The 17,473-nt window shown below is 36.6% G+C and overlaps 1 protein-coding gene across 1 annotated transcript in view; it reads right to left on the reverse strand.

The window, feature by feature from the left end:
- ME1 (malic enzyme 1) overlaps positions 1 to 17,473 on the reverse strand; it is a 167,375-nt gene that overhangs the window by 76,880 nt on the left and 73,022 nt on the right. The gene's annotated exons all lie outside the window — the stretch shown is intronic.

Genomic DNA, 17,473 nt, shown 5'->3' on the forward strand with positions numbered 1-17,473 from the left:
AACTTCAGCTTCTATCAATACTCATTATGCAGTAATCAATCTGTGTTCATTTACATTTTTGGTTTGAAAGCACTCAACATGCTGAATCACAATTTTCTGTCCTGCAAGAACTGCTTAGAGCTGGGAAGTGTTTTTTATGGCATTAGGAAGACTGTATATGATTTCAATTTATATTAGACTAGGAATCTTTTTTTGTTTTGAATAAGCTTATTTTGAAGTCTGAAATACAGGGTGATGGCTACAAAATGTGCAACAGATTCTGTGTTCCCAAATGATAACTGAATTTTGGATGTGCTGAACACTGCTAATTGGGATTGAGGGTGTAGAATTCTTTGCAAAAATAAATTTCATAAACAAAGAGCTAAAGATTTATTATTTTTAATTTTATTTCTTTGACCTACACTGGCCCCATGATATACTTTAGAAGAGACCATGGCCCCTCCCATCTAAAGACTAGACCTTTGTCAACACATCTGCAAACTGCAAGGGGCCTCTTGCACAAGAAAAAAGGGTCCTTATCCTCTGTCTCTCTCCAAAAGGATGAGACCTGAACTTTGAAAGTCTCAGCTAACACTATTTGGATATCCCCAACAGACAGGTACTGACATACAGAACATCACCTCTCTTTGCATTCAATTCACTCCTCCATAGGATGAGATGTCACAAAAGATCCCAAAATACGAAGCCAAAAAATGGGTACCATGATGGGTCATTTTAGGTATAAATAAAGGAGGAAAAAAACCATACATTGGACATGAGTTTGAAAAGTTGAGCCCAACTCTGCTAGGCTTGCCAAACCCACGTGGTATTTGAGAGACAAAGATATAGCATATTCAGACAACAGTTGTACAATAATTAATGTTTTCCCACCTGTAACCTTAAAAACATCAGTGAAAATTGTTCATTGTCTGGTCAGACATTCAAGACCTGAATTCTAGACTTGAAATAGTCATGAATTTAACATCTTTTAACATCAATCAGTGCTTGAAAGGAAAAATTTATGTGGAAAAAAAAATAATGGCAAAGAATATTATAGATTTTTGAGGCGGTTCAAAATATAACTATTTATTAATACTCTGATGAAGCAATATCCAAATGTAACAGATGTTGCAATATTTCAAATTCTGCTTAAAATAATTTAAGATTGTAATAAAAAAATACAGAGAATATATTCTCTTCCATATATGTACAGTGATACTACAGTTTTGCACAGCTACACTAGATATTTTCAGTTATTTCTCCTTAAAGACAGGCTTGACATATCCAATCCAACTTGTTCTTTCCTTTCATAAGGTTGTTTATCTGCTCAGGAAGCTTACTCATTTCTTCTGCTCAGGAATTACCAGTTGTAGCTTTGAATACGTAATAAACCCTGCTACTTATATGTAGCTATTTCCCACGCACACAGACAGCTTTACCCAGTTGAAAAATTGTCAGCTCCAGAAAATTTTAATTTAACAACAAAATAAAAATCACTCTAATGGCTGGAAAGAATGCTTCCTGAAGGAATCTTGTAACACGCTATGCAATTACCACAGCCTGTCCCCAAGCAAGAGAACGCACAAAGCCAGGCTGTGCCAAGGACATTCTGTGGGCTGCTTCTGGTGCATGTATGTGGCACTGAATAAAGGGCCCAGTGTGCAACAGCTGAGGGCAGATGGCAGGCTGCGTGCCAGGCAGGCGCCATCCCTCCAGCCCTCTTGCACAGCACGCTCCGCCTGCATCCCTCCTTTCCTTGTTATGGGTACCAGAAGGGCTCTCCTAGGAAGTTAAGCTCATTCCCTTGCATGAGTATGCAAAGCTAAAAACCATTCAGCCCCTAAAGGTAACATTCACAATCATATATAAAATATAAATACAGACCTATTTGAGCCGATCAGTAGCAAGGGAGCACTAAGTGCAAAAAGTTGCTGCAGCAAGAAGCAAGATGCACTTTATTTCTCAAGAGGCTCTTGTGCTGTCTGTTCTTCAAGCAGTGCACTGGTGTTAGTGTCCACGAGGGGGGTTATGGAATCAAGTGCTGGGTGAAAAGCTTAAGGGCTGTTGCTGGTACAAGGATGGGGAGCAATGCTGCCTTCTGGTTTGTGTCTGTCAGGCACATTAGAGTCATTCTCTTAGCTTACCTCCAAAATACTGGAAATTCCAAAATATTCTTTTAGAAATCCAAAGTTTAGCTCTTAGTTTCTAGGCGTAATTCAAGATTTCTGAACACTTGAAACTCACAATACTGGCTACAGCTCATCAAAGATGCATATGCCCAAGAAGTTCCTTAAGTTCCTTTCTAGACTGATTTCTCTACTCTCAACAACATGAAATTCATAGGGACAACTGAATTTCTCTTTTGGATTGGTTCTGAAAAACACAAGTAATACACCTTATAGCTATGCAAACTGTACATTTTGCCATACTTTATATTAAATACTAAAAAATAGGGTTTTTTCTAAAGGCAATAGCACATCAGATGAATAACAGGCTTTTTCCAGAGCAATCAAGCTTTTGTTCCACCTGCTCACCTTCCTGGTTCACAGTATGAGAGATTCACACAAGAGTGATAAAGCTTTCTCAGCAAGTTTCCATCACTGTTAAAAAAGTTTCTTGCAATAAAATTAACTGGAGAATCTAACAAAAACTGATCTTGAACTTTGTTCTTTATAGCAGTTTGCAACTGGGAATGTGGCTGAGCACTGAAGCACACCCCAGACTACACCTTTCCTAGCCAACAGATAAGCAAAAAATAGTGGCATTTGCTTGAAATTTAAATGCCGTCAGAACTTTTTTTAAGTAGAACAGCTTACATTGATGCTTTTCAACAAGCTTAACTTCTAAAAATGACTAGAAACAAATATCATAGAAGCACAATACTGAATCTACAACACAAGCTATGCACTGTTCAGAAGAAAAACAGGGTTTTTCCTTAGGACTGGATTAGATGTTGTCTATGAAAGCACTGTAACTGAATTAAAAACCCATCTTCAAAGATAACAAGTTAGTTTGTCCATTTTTCAGACCAGAAAATGAAAAACTAAACAGCTTTCAATCATAAACATACAGTTGTGCCAACATCTGTTAACTGTAAGTTAAGTTCAAAACTAAAATCATAAAGTCCTTGTTAGGTTTATAGCATTAGAGTTCTGTTCCTAGAACATCAAGCTTGTGTACTACCACAAAACGGATGCATCAGATCCTTCTTAAATCTATGCTTAACTTCTACACCAAGTAGCAGCTGTGCAAAGCAGGTCATTACTAAGGCATTTGATTACCAGGGTGAAGGGGAAACAATTTCTAATTTTGGAATTCCCTTGATTTATACAAAAGTATAGAAAGATCCATTTTCTGTGTGACTTGTGCCAACCTGAATATAATGGCATGCTTTGTATAAACAGGGCACTGTCACCATGGGCGGAACGCAGAGGCAGCTGTATTCCGGGAAGGAGCACTAAATGGACACAAGCAACATATCTACAGCAATATATTTCAGTGAACATTTCATTTTCTCTTTACTGCAAAACTCTTTTAAAAAGCCTGAATTTACATCTCGTAGCAGATGCCTGCAATTTTTGTAGGGACAGCCAGCATAAAACCTCCCTGAAATTTTTATTTTACCCTTACTTAGTTATTGTTTGAAGTATTCTATTTCAGATTTAAGCAAAGTTCACCTGAGGTTTTCTAACTCTTCTTCCTTCTCATCATCAGCTGGCTATAACCTGTCTTTTTCTCCATAGATAGAAATACGAGATTGCACATAAATAGCTACAGGTATTATTTCAATGGGGATTTTTTGGTTGTGCTACTAAACTCAAAAAAAAAAACCCAACAAAACAAAACCAAACCACTCCCAGTTCCTCAGCTTGACAATTATCTTTCAATAAATGAAATAAGAGCAAAACCCTCTCATTCTCATGTAGCAAGATAAAGTCAAGAGTGGCTGAAGGATGCCCTGCACTGAGGAAACCCTTATGAGGAGCCACTAGTCCCGGCCAGCCATGAGAAAATTCCATTCTAGGCAATTCTGACAGTCTCTGAAAAGTGCAATTTCTCACCAATAGAGCTCAAACAGCCTGCTCCTCTCCCTATAAGTTTCTTTCTCTTCCTTATCTTCCTTAGACATAACACATTAGTCCCACTGAATACTCAGCAACAAATGATCATCACCACAATGCCTAAGGTGGTATTGCTGCAGTAATTCAGGCTAGCATGCATTCACTCCCAGAACTGTATCTAGCACAGTTAGTAAAAAGATCAGAGACACTTAATTCTTTGTGTATTGCAAGAAAAATAAGCAGTAAAATAAATACTCTGCGTTATGTTTAACAGTCTCAGAGAACTCTCCTGATGTTAGTATCTGTCTGCAGGGACAGGGATGATGTCAATTCCACAAATGCCTCTAATTCGCGTTGGAAGTTGGAAGATGCTCAGAACCAAGGTTTCAGATCAACATTTCATCAGACACAATTTTAGGATGCATAACTCTTTTATACAGTAAAACTGAAAACAAATGGTTGTCTGCATGCCAGTGGCATTTCCTGAAAAACTTAATTATTTGCCTATTGCAAAAACAATAGTCCTGAAAAATCTATCATCATTTAAGACTTCAGCAGATTATGCTGCTTATAATCACAAATATTTTAACACACAAGTAACAGTCAGAAAGCAAAGCAATCTGAGAAGTCTCTCGTATTTTATTCACATAATTTTTCAGACCACCTAACAAGAAATCTCCTAAATCCCCTGACATCTATTTTCTATAAAAACTTTTACCAAATCTCAGAAAAGGCTCAGACTAATCATTAAGTTCTCTACACAACTGACCTTCAACAGGCCCCATGCAGTTAATGACTATAATTTCTTCTTCTTGAATCACATCAAGTACATGGCTAAAATACCAATCTGCATGTCCTGTCACACATCAAGAAACATTTAACAATACTCACGATGCTACATTTTGAAACAGAGCTGATGGATAAAGGGAACTGGAAGCTACAGAGCTAATTACCACAACCCAACTTTCAAAGCTTATTGCTCACAAAACACACTAGGGAGGATGTGCTGAATCCTCCTTGAGGGCCAGCAGTAAGTGCATATGATAAATCACAGAAGGTGGCCAAACAATAATAGTTAAGAAGGGCCAAAACAGTAACCACAGTAGCCTTCATAGTACCCTGAACCCAAGTCTAGCCTTGGTGAAACTTTTTACAAAAGTTGAAGATATTTTTCTTTTCTATTTTTCTTGCCAGTTATCAGGAGAGTAGCTACCTCTAAGAATTATCTTCTTCAGCTTAATCAAAAGAATATTACAAGATATAACTGCTTGAGGTGGTTCAAACACTCTGAATACATCAAACTACCCTACACCATTTTTGTGAAGCAACAAACATACAACACTCCTTTTATTTTCATCCACTTATGTTTCCAATTGTATTTTTTTAGTATAGGCAGCTGAAATGTCCAAATGCAAGGAGTCATCAAGCTTCTGAAACCAGAAAAGAAATGGAGGAAAAAAAAATCAAATCACAAACCACCACTACCAAAATGAATCAGAGAAAAGCAAAGCCTTATTCTTTTGAATGTTTAACTATTAAGTAATAACATTCAGAAAAGTGCCATCTTAATAATTTTTCCTCATTTGGTAAATGACAAAGACACCAAAAAGAAGTCTTAAAAGATCTCTTTTTCATTCATCTTTAATAGCCTATTAATAAAAAGGATTTTGCTAATATTGTATCAGCTCACATATTTTGGCAGCACATAGTGTGTCTTGTATCCATCACATAGTTAATTGAATAGACTATTAATAAGTCAACAGATACACCATTTGCAAAACTGAAAATCTTGTTCTGTTATCAGTACATTTTGTTTCTACATTAAGAGTTCTGATATTTTGGTTTGAGTTTTTTCTTCCATTCACTTGCAACTATAAATCTCCATCATTTGCTGCAGCCTCTTCTCAGTTCTGTTAAACTTATGTCTATTTATTTCAATTATTCCCATAGGCTACTCCTACATGTTCCTTTGCAAAATATCTTTGACCCTGACATCCCTGTCTTCTGTGCTGACACTCAGCCATTTTCTTTACTAGAGCCGAATGTGTTGGGCCTCTTCCTACACAAACAAGTCACATCAACAATGTACTACCGGCTGATTGACAATTATCAAACAAGTCTATTGATATTTCTTCAGCTCTGGCATCTCAGCTGTTTACTAGAAACCTGTCCTAGCACTAGAAGGAAAAAGGGAAAAGTAATTCTCTGCACAAAATACTAGTGCAAGGCCATCAGTCAACAGGTGACACATTTTATCCCAGACATTACGCTGACTTCTGTGGAGTGAAAAATGAAGCATCTTATCCCACCTTTTGCGATAATAGCTATATTTATGGCTCACTCATTCTCTTGTCTTCTTTATTGCCTGTCAGATTGCTGAGGAGGCATACAGCTAGCAGTTACTATTTCAGAAAGACTGGAAGCCAACCAAAGCAAACACTATCCACTGCTGCTTTCTGAGTATGAAGAACTGTAAATGTCTAATGTATCTTGGAATAAAGTCTGCCATCAGTTTGGTCTATGGATACTCATGCATGCTATCCAAAATAAGCATTTCCAGATATTAATTTCTGCCCTCTTTTATAGATCCCTTTACACTGAAAAGTAAGAAATTAAATGGACTGACAGAACTGCAGGTAACATAAGCACACAGCTCGTTCTTCCTGATGTCAGCTGAAACGACGGCATAAATCCCATGTCACCATGTATGTTCTTTCTGCTAAAACCCTCCCCTCTTCAATTTCTCAAGGTTTAAAATTGTAAATATGTTGTTTGGTAAATGTGAAAATCTGAAGAACCACCTGGCTTTGCCACATTTTCCATGGTCTCATGGTTTATTTATTTATCTACGTATTTTTAAAAAGACTGTAAGAATTTCTGCCACTGAAAGGAAATGTAAATCAAGGTATTTTCTAACCCCCTATTAGGGCTAAAAGGAGACAAGCAGTGTAACAGTAGTAATGTAAACAGAGAATCTCTTTCTCCTGTTAGAGAATAAAGCTCATTATAAGTGAATGCAGCATCAAACAAAATGCTGATAGTGCACATATTATGAAACTGAGAAAAATATTTAAAGATAATAAATGTTTAAAAGCCAAGCCCATTTATATTTGATACTTATTGGTAAAACTGCTGGTAGTCATAGCTGCTGAGCTATGATTAAGAAACATGAGAAAAGCATCTAAATGAAAACAAGGGAGGTGATGTAATGCTTTCCCCTAGGAATACAATGGTAAAGAATAGCAAACAATATTCTACATTTGCAAATAAAACAGTTAACGGCTCAAAATATGGTGGGAAATGCTGTTCCCCACTGTATGCAATTATTTCACAAAGAGGCAGACAATGTTTGATATTTCATCTCTCAATATGTGATTACTAGAATGCACCCCTTGGGAAGCAAGAGCCATTTATACAGTCTTCTACCGAAGGTTTAATACAACCAAGGAAATACACAGTAAGGCAGAAGATACAGAGGAAATAGTAATTAAAAATAATAAATTGCAGAAGAGTAAGAACAAAGTAGAAGACAAACTCCAATATTCTTCAAGGCAGTCTTTAAAACACAAACACACTGGAAAACTCAATATACCTTGGGTAAATCTGGACTCTCAAGATCCCCTCCTGGAACCCAGTCTCACCATGTTGCCCTTCCCACAAGGGGTTTAGGACATAGAGGGTAAAAAGCTTCCTGACTAATAGTGTATGCAGTTTTGAGGATATACTTAGAAGCATAAATTAGGAAATTTATCAGTTGAGTATTCACTGAAAATGTAACTTTGGTTCTTAAATTTTTATTTGCAGAAGTGAATTCTGAAATATAGTGACATCCACTATTAAAACTGTAATAACTGTATAGAACACACCATCAGCAATGAGTTTATGATTTCTTGCAAGAAAATCATGATGAAAGAGGTCTCCTTGAATGTTACTGAATTGCGTTTTTAAGGCTACCTGACAGATAACATTGACTATTAACAGTGGTTTCCTTGGTATTTGCTCAAAGCTGAGGTCCAGCTCAGTAGGATTTTGAGCACTTAGTGGCTCAAGAAGAAAAGCCAACAGTGAAAAATGAGCTGTTTTCGTTTTGTAAGACTAAAGAGAGAAACTGTTTCACCAGTAAGCTTTTATGTGCTCTTCTTTCTTGTAGTTATTATCTGTTACTCTGCATGAGCACTGCTTGATGCATCTTGTCAGTGAGCATGCTTACACACATCACATTGCATATGTCTGGGGAAAAAAGTCTGTGACGATTGTAACTTTCAGATCTGAACAGAAGGTAAAGAAACACATGGAGAGAAAAAAATACACAGACAAAAGTCAGATGCAAGCTACCATGCAAACTGGCACATTTAACAACATTAAAACAGGAAAGTGGTTTCCAAATAAAACACAGTATTCCGAAACATGGAATATTCTGTGCAATAAAGACCTCTCTATTCAGTAACAATTTGCCATTTTTGTTGATGACAGGGCCCCATGAAAACATGGAATTTTGTAACAGCCCGGAAATATTAATTCTCTGTATGATGTCATGGATATATCTGTGCACAAACACTTCCACAGATATGAATGCAAAGTCTAAATATGCACCTATGGTTAGATTGAGATGGGAGTAAGTAGAATTTACTGTCATTATTGAAATAAAAATAAATACAGTGGAATTCTGTATTACTTCATTCCTAATCTCATCATGTTATAAACAGCAAAGCAAGTTACTCAAGGAATACTACCTAACTTTTTGTGATGGAATATAATGAGACCAAATATTATAAAGAGTTTTGACTGAGGCTCAATTAAAGACACCTTTGGAAACTGGAACTGAGGGAACATTCTGATATTTTGATGGATATTTGCATGTATGAGTTTTTTTCCGTTACTTCAGTTGAGAGCAAATCATATATTTTTGAAATACAAAATTTCCATATAAAATCCGTGTGAAAACTGTAATTGTCACTAAATATTCTCATGCCCCTACTTGCTCACTACAGTAACCTGTTTGTAAGGCTCTGTGCCAGTTCACACATCAGAGAGTGTACCTCATGAAACAAGGAGAACACAAAATCACAAAATGGAATATATAAACCTTTAGAATTAGTTTTAAGAAATGTTAAGTTTGATGGCTTTGTAACAGTAGCAATGGAAAATTACTGAGGTGCATAGTACATAGAAAAATAAAGTACAGCTAGAGAACATACTGGCACAAGATAAATCGTTATAGTTGATGTAGTCTTAAGAAAAACAGTCTAGAAAAACAGGACGCAGGGATAAGGAGTATCTGGGAATAGCAGGTGTCCAGGATAGGCTATGGTTAAACTAACTGATAAGTAGGAGGATTATTATGTCTCTGGTGCTAACGAACCAATTAAACTGGTATAAGCATCTACTGTGTATGCTTCAGAGGCTACCAGAAGTGATGAAGATTGTTGGAAGAAGTAAATGACCCTCAGAGACCACCACCACATTTTTGTACGCATGCAGGGAGCTTTCTGGAAAATAATGTAATCCATACAATAGCCTCATGAATATGTATGTATCCCCAGGGACTATATAAGGACGGCTTGTGTAGCAATAGGGGAGACACACGTTAGGAGGAGTTATCACCTGTGTCTCCTGGCGCCGCAATAAAGAATACCTGCTTGTCAGCTTCAAAACTTTGTTGGCAAGTTTGTTGCTGGAGTTTTCTCTGAATCACTCACCAGCTCAGCAATATGGGGGCCACGAAGCTTCATAGGAAACATAATCAGGCAGAAATTCACAATCCACATAGAAAAAATACTGAGGCATAAGCCAATCAGCTTTAGGTTTTAGATGACAATATCCTTCCACCAAATATATAAAGCAAAATCCAAAACTAGTCTATCATCCTGTTTATCAGTGGTTATAGAACATCCCACAGACGTGAATACTTGAAATACAGGAGGTTTGGGTTGAAGTTTGGAGTGGATTGTAACAGAGAAAACATATTAATCTATGGAAAAAATAAAAGAAAGTTTATCATATCCCATGAAGAATTCGCCTCATGTTTACAACAAACAGAAAACTATTCAGGCTATGAAAATACTGAGATAAAATCAGCCGTGATAACGTATAGCTTAAAAAGGACAAGAAATTTCAACATGCATGAAGAAAATGCAAAGATGATGATACATATAAAAGTCCAAAGAAGACCTGAGGAGATGTTAGCAGTCAACAATTATATGCTTCTGATGTATGTGCAACAGATAAAGCACTGATATCTAGCTAAAATGCCTCTGTAATAATAAAAATAAGAATTCCTCTGCAGTAATAAAAATGCCACTCCATTAAAATATTTAAATCTGATACAGGTGTTTTCCTTCAGTTTTTCATGAATTACGTTTCCAGTTCATATACTTCATGACTGCATGATTAACTACATCCTTCACTGAATATGCCACCTAAAAACTATTACCCAGAATCTGAAGCAATTTTGGCAGCAATTGAACTTTTAAATCAAAAAGCAGATGCTTCGTGATAGATAAATAAATTGTCACTGCATGACACTAATTTTAAAATCACTACTTTCAACAGCATGCATAGAAACCTGTGCAAACTATCCTCTCATTCTGATAAAATTTAACAGTTTTGATCAATATTTCCTTCTAAGAGTACATTTGGCTTGTAAAGCTATTGCTTTAGATATACAATACATCACAAGATCACATACATAAACCTTTACTTTTCAATTCATTTCAAGTTTCCCTTGCAGCAATCTTATTTAATATAATTTCTTGTCTGTTGCTTAAAGCCTGTGATTTCATTTTCTCTTCCTCATCTGTTTTATTACTTTCTATGTGTTCTACTGACAGTCTTACCTGGCGAGCTTACAAGACACAATACATGAGAAATAGAAAGCTAGGAATTTGCAGAACAGAGTAACATAAAAAAATATTTTGGGCCAGAAAAAGCAAATTACAACTTAGTCAAAAGACTAAGTTTGACATGTGTCAATTACAAATCAGCAGCATACTGCAGAAATGTATTCAAATGGTAAATCTAGATTTGTTATTACACTTACAAATTCTTGATGCATCTGAGTTAAAATGCTGAATCAAAACAACTCCTGAAACTCTCAAGTTGTGAATGTATTACCAGACACTACAACTCTTCAGTAAGAGCATTAAAGAGTAAGAAAAGGAAAGCTCTCAAAAAAATTACTGAAAACCATCAGCTGTCAAATTCTTGTGGTCCATTGAAGCACATCACCCAACAGCCCCTGCACTGAGGGGAAATGGTGGCTCCTGTAAGTACCATCCCTTTCCCAATACATTCTTTGGGTCTTCAAGCATAATATGGATGCTGGCACAGTCTGAGATGTCCCTGCTGTTTAAATAAAGCATATTTAGGTGTGATGGACTACACCATATTTATTTTAGTGGTGGAATCTTCTGAAACACAACAGAACAATTACCCTACCCTTCCCCCTGCCATTTTAGAAGACACATCTATAAAAAAACAGATTGTACTTGTACATTCCCTCCTCTAGTGCATATTCAGTCCACTCCAAATAACTGAACAGATTTAAAAGGAGACTACGAATTCCCACAAATAAAAAAAAAAGAATGTGCTTTTTTTCTTCTACACAATGGGCTAGACAGAACTGTAATTCAGAAATTATTTTACTTTTCAGTAGTTCTGAATATGGAAAAGAGAAAGGAAAATATGACTCATGACACTGACTCTAGGAAAAGTAATATCCTACCACAATATTTTCTTGCCAACTGGAAGCATGGAAAGTGGAGGAAAAAGGAATATTCATGTATTTTCTCCTTTGTTCAAGTGCTGGCAGCATGCTACCAGGAAGGATCTAGGAGCAAGATCTATGGGGGAAAAAAATTCCGCTTGTAAAAGAAAACCTAATTGGTGAAGGAGAGGGCAATTATCTCCTACCAGAACAGCACAGACAGGCTGTAGCCAAATGACAAAAAAAAAATCTAAGATTTACTCCAGCAACAGACTTAAAAATTTTCATGCATGAAATTCAGCACCATTGGGCCATATGATTACCTTCAAGCACCTTCCCTGGCCTGACTTTGTTGAACATGGAAAAAGGCCTCTCTTTGTCAACAATGTTAATTTGGTCAGTGGCATTTTAATATAGCTAAATGAAAAGCTGTCTATCTAGAAACCTCCTGTTTTGATTACTCATAGTTTTGAGTATTTCTGAAATACAAATGAGACTAACATGGAATGCACTGGAGAATGTAACCTAAAAATCAGATTCGCATATATGCACTAGATACAAAAATAGATCCTTACATTGACAGGAATCATCTCTACTCAGAATTCAGGAAATGCTACTACTGTTTTACAGTAAAACTATCACTGAAATGCTGTCTCTACTTCTAACAACCATCATACAAGAGGAAGGCAAAATTACCTCATTAAAAAGAGTAGAACCATACCATAATACATTTACTCAATTAAAAAATGGCGTAAAACTGCACTCATTTACGTATAAATGACAATTGTGACTGTCTTTTATTTAGAAATCTGTAAAGCTGTACACAATTTATATGATTCACCTGATATGTTTACATCTTTAGATTGATAAGATATGAAACTGTAGGTTTCCTCTATACCCACTTTTGTCTGTCTAGGTTTCTATATTGATTGGAATATGAATAATAGAAGCAGGTTTGATTTTTTTTTCTCAACAGTTTCCATCTGCGCATTCATAGGTAGGTATTTTTCAAGCACATGAATCCTGAAAGGCTGGTACCAGTTCTCATGACAACTGGAAGTAACTTTGGGAAATGAAAAAAGCTAATTAGCACAAATTGAACATCTGAGCTTGCATTTGCACCTCAGCTTTTGTGGAGTCAATCTTCCACCCTGGATGCCCGTCATTCCTCCAGAGGAATCAAAACTGCCTGCCCAGTCACGCTTATTGACCTACTTAGGGCAACTGTGGCAACTGTCACATTCCTGCATTTAAATATTTGCATTAAGTGAAGGCAGAAAAATATTCCAAAGCAAACATGCAGGAAATAAGTTGAAATAGTAGTGTACAAGTCCCTGACATGTGGCAGATGAAGAAGTAGCTGCTCTAGTGACTGCCCTACATGTTTTTTTATCTCTTGTGCACTGTTCAGTACTTAAATGTCTGTATTTGACTGATATGCAAATAAAAAGAATGGTATCAGATACACACTTTCAAAAAGTGAACTGAACATCATGATCCAGCTGTACATTAAAAGCATATATATATGACTAGCCAGCTATTTAACTATGCCTCCTTAAGGCAAAATAATGTCTGCTTGTCCAGCTTCATTGAAGCCATTACGGCTGCAGCTGGAATGAGTCCTGCCAACTTAGCAACCCCAGTGGCCAGAGTATGGCCACTGTCTGGGCACTCCAAGCACCAAGTCGCCTTCTGCTAGAAACGGTCTGTGTAAGAACTTCTTTCAATACCAGCTGTCTTGGCTTTTCAGTGTTGTGTGAAAGTACTATTTCAAAGAGCTGAATGCTTTCTACCGGAGGTGTAATTTATGGTAAATGGTTTATGTTCAAATGCTAACACACAATTAATCTTTCCAAAGCCCCCACAGCTGGCCATTGCCAGTACTGAATTTACACATGCCATCAGTCCAGGACTGCTCTGACAGCCTGTAGTGGTTTAAGCCCAGCCCTGAACTTGTCAGAGCTTCTTTTGTAAGGTACCAAATAAACACACTTCTCATGTCTCTGTTAAGCATCCATTATTAGATTAAGATCTTTATGGTCAGCAGAAACCCCTTCACCACTGGTTTGACTTCTATATAAGACAAGCCATCAGTCTCCCTAGATTTTATTCCTGCTCTGGCTGGGTAATAGTACTTCAATCAAACCATGTCTCATCTGTACCTCTTCAACACTAAACACATTGACTCCAACTCATTGATAAAGATATTAAACAGTGGAGGGCTCAAAAGCAGCCCTGAGATACCATAAACCCACAGCTATATGTGTGTTAAATTGCATTTTTTCTAATAACACAGGAGACCTGCTTTGGTTTTTTTCATTGGTCCAGTTTCTTAAAAGGAACAGTATAAATTCAATGAAGATAAAAAGTAAGAGTCAACAAAAAATCTGTAAACTTACTTTAACATTAGACTAAAATTGTTTTTAATCAGCCCATACTAATTAGCAATAGTTATTTAACTCTCAATTCTTAATCACTTTCTGATTTTACCGAATTCTTCATCTAAGTTTAAGCAACCAGGACCATTCTATTTTGAATAGGAGCCTTAACTTTCCAGGCTTAACTTAATCCAGCCTTCCAGAACTTCTCAATTCATCTCAGCTATAATTCAAACAGCACTCCCTCCCCACCCTGCAGAAAGTCTTTAGCAGAGCTTTTTTGAAAAGAACTGGCCAAAGCATTATTTAGACATTCTGATTTAAGGATTTTTGACAATATTTAAAAGATTTTAACATATTCATTTGTTGTTAATAAAACGGAAAATAAGACTCCTTGCCAAGATAGGTAAAACTGAAATATCTACCATATTTATACTGACAATCTAATACTTCCACAAGTACAACCATTAAGGCAAAACATCAGGAGCAACAGAAAATGTCACTATTACTGTTCATAATTAATAAAGATTAAGTTTCCTTTCTTTACTGTCTTCTGCTTTTTTATTGCCTATAAGCCCAGGTTTTTAACTTGGTTTATATTACTGGGTTTTGCCATTAGTTTGGGGTTTTTTTAACCGCCAGTTTTCACATCCCTGTAAGCCAGGCTGATCTTTAACCAACAGGCTTGCCTTGACATAGTTTATTTTGCAAAAGTATAGTAACATGTTTTAAATAGAAAACAATCACTCATATTTTAATGTTTAAATGTTTTCCCTTGATTCAGCTTTATTATTTCTATCACCCTTAATCCATTCCACTTACAGTGCTGAGTACGTGTGTTTCAGGCAAGTCTTCATTAAGTTGTAAGTGCTTGTACTTTGATAACCATTCCTTTTTCTTCTGCAGTCTGTTTCTTTAACCATTTCAAGGTGATTAACATATATCTCTATAACAGTAGATTAATGCCCAGAATCCAGAGGTCACATCACCTCAGGATTTCCAACAATACAGACACTAGTGCCTGAATGTGCTTTACTTGGATTGAAATCCCCACCAGAGAAGCACTATCCTCACACCTGAAAAATTCACAGCTACTGGGTAACTCACAACTTTCAGTGAGACTGCCACAGTAAATAACTAACAGTACTCCAAATAATGTTTTAAATGCTTTCGATAAAATGTCCTGTCAGCAATTACTTGCCTCCAATTTGGCAAAGACTTACAAAATAGGCATATTATTTTTGGCAGTGGACAAAACCACTTCTTTTGGACACTCAGTCCCACACTGATTACATGGAGTAATTTACTAGTTTGTCCACACAAGTCTTTCTTCTAGGTCAATTTTTATGCATAAATAAGCAGTTTCCATTTCTCTTGCATAATTATCTAGGAAATCATATAAACACACTTTCTCTGCTTCTCTTCCCTTGGTTTTATGAGTAGCAGGATAATCGTCGAGTTAAAAATACCTCTGCTAAAACTAACAGTAATAAGGCTTTCAGTAATCATCAGAAATCTAATTAGTTGCTCCTCAGTTACTGTTTTGGGTCCTGTACACAACGAAGCAATACAGGATGAGAACTTGTGAAGGGTTGTTTGTTTGGGTTTTTTTTTGCAATCTGCTTTAGAGTGAGATTTGATCTTTCTGGAGAATTTGCAGGTTGTGCACAACTGCATTATAGCTGCCAAAAATACATATTTTAAAACTTATTTTAATGCAGTGAGGCCCCCACAGAATGAGAGAAGGAACTAATCTAAATGGGAAACATCTGCACATTTCAAAGAACACGTTCAGCATAATTATTATTTATATATGTTCAAGTTATGAGAGTCATTTCTATTGTGTCTTATTATGGAAAACCTTGGCTAAAGTACGAAAACATAGCACAAAAATACAGCTGTTTGTCCAAGAAGTTTAGATTTTAAGATAAGGAATTGCAGTACAATTTCACAGCAGCTTGACTTATATGATCAGCTTAGCCAGCAAAATGTGATCACTTTTTGGTCATTTCAGTTGTCTGCAGTGGCTCACCAACTATTTACACAAATACCAGCACTAGGGAGAGAACAGTGGTGTGCTGGTTGGTAAGACGGAAGGTGTTAGAGGGAAGAAAGTCAGGGAGCTGGTGGCTCAGGATCTGTGACTGAAGTAGCCAGAAAACTACACCCATGCTCCCATTAACAAATACCAGGCCCATGCATCTCTTTAGTCAAGGGGTACAGCAATAAAACCTCACTTGTTCATATATCAACAGCAAAATCCAGAGGTCTCATTCTCAGTTACAGGTGTTGCATAAAAGCTTAAACATCCAAGCAACAAGTCCCCACTGGAAAAAGCCACCAAACACCTACATTTTGAAGTGTAGTTTAGCACAACCCTGAAAGAGCAATTGTGCTGCCTCTAGAGGTGACCATAACCTAACTATGATTCACAGCCATGATTTTTCTCATGCTGCTGACTTCTCTTCACATTGCAAAAACACAGAGGAGCATACATGGTGCTGATCTGTACACTAATGATAATTCCCTGCATCTGCTACAGCACTGGGGAAAAAAACCAAACCAAAACCAAAAATAACTCTTTACTCAACCTCCCATTCATTCAAACTTAGCTTAAGGTCTCTTGTACCAATAGATTTAGCTGGGGATTTTAAAATACTGCACAGCACGTGCATGTCTGAATTTGGTACACACCCAGGCAGGAATGAAAAGCACCCCAGAGGCAGCAGTCTTGTCCTATACTGCTAAACACTCTGCTGGCTGGGCACTGAAACTGGCTTAACCTCTAATTACACTGTATTTTTCTGTACAAACTGTAACACTTCATAATACGATCCAAAATAAGAAGCCATATTCCAAAGTGAAACAACGAAAGAACATTAATATTTCAGAATATTAACAAGCCCCAGCTCACTTAAGTTTTATACATCTTGTAATACTTTAGGTTTGCAACTCTTTCACATGCACTGAACTCACTGTTTATTCACAAGAGCAGTGATGTAAAAGTTGAGCTATTAGTATGGGTAAGCTTGTTTTGCTATCTGTGTGTGTATATATGTATATGTTCAATATTTTTAAAGAAAACAATGCAATACAAAAACATAGAAATTACAATGAAACTCAAGCATAAAAACAAAACATAAAGCCTACTGTAGTATCAGAAGTAGCTGAAGCAATTAGCTGCCTAGAAAAATTCAATAATAGATAACAGGCCCAGCTGCCCAAACCAAAACAAGAATAAAAACATTTTATAATTAATCAGACTTGTATGTGATTTGATACACTCGTATGTGATGTGCTGCACTGGTCAGATACATCTCTCAAGTAAGTCTGTCCACATTCAGAAGAGG

The sequence above is a fragment of the Melopsittacus undulatus genome, chromosome 3, assembly GCF_012275295.1.
Source record: "Melopsittacus undulatus isolate bMelUnd1 chromosome 3, bMelUnd1.mat.Z, whole genome shotgun sequence".
NCBI lineage: Eukaryota > Metazoa > Chordata > Aves > Psittaciformes > Psittaculidae > Melopsittacus > Melopsittacus undulatus.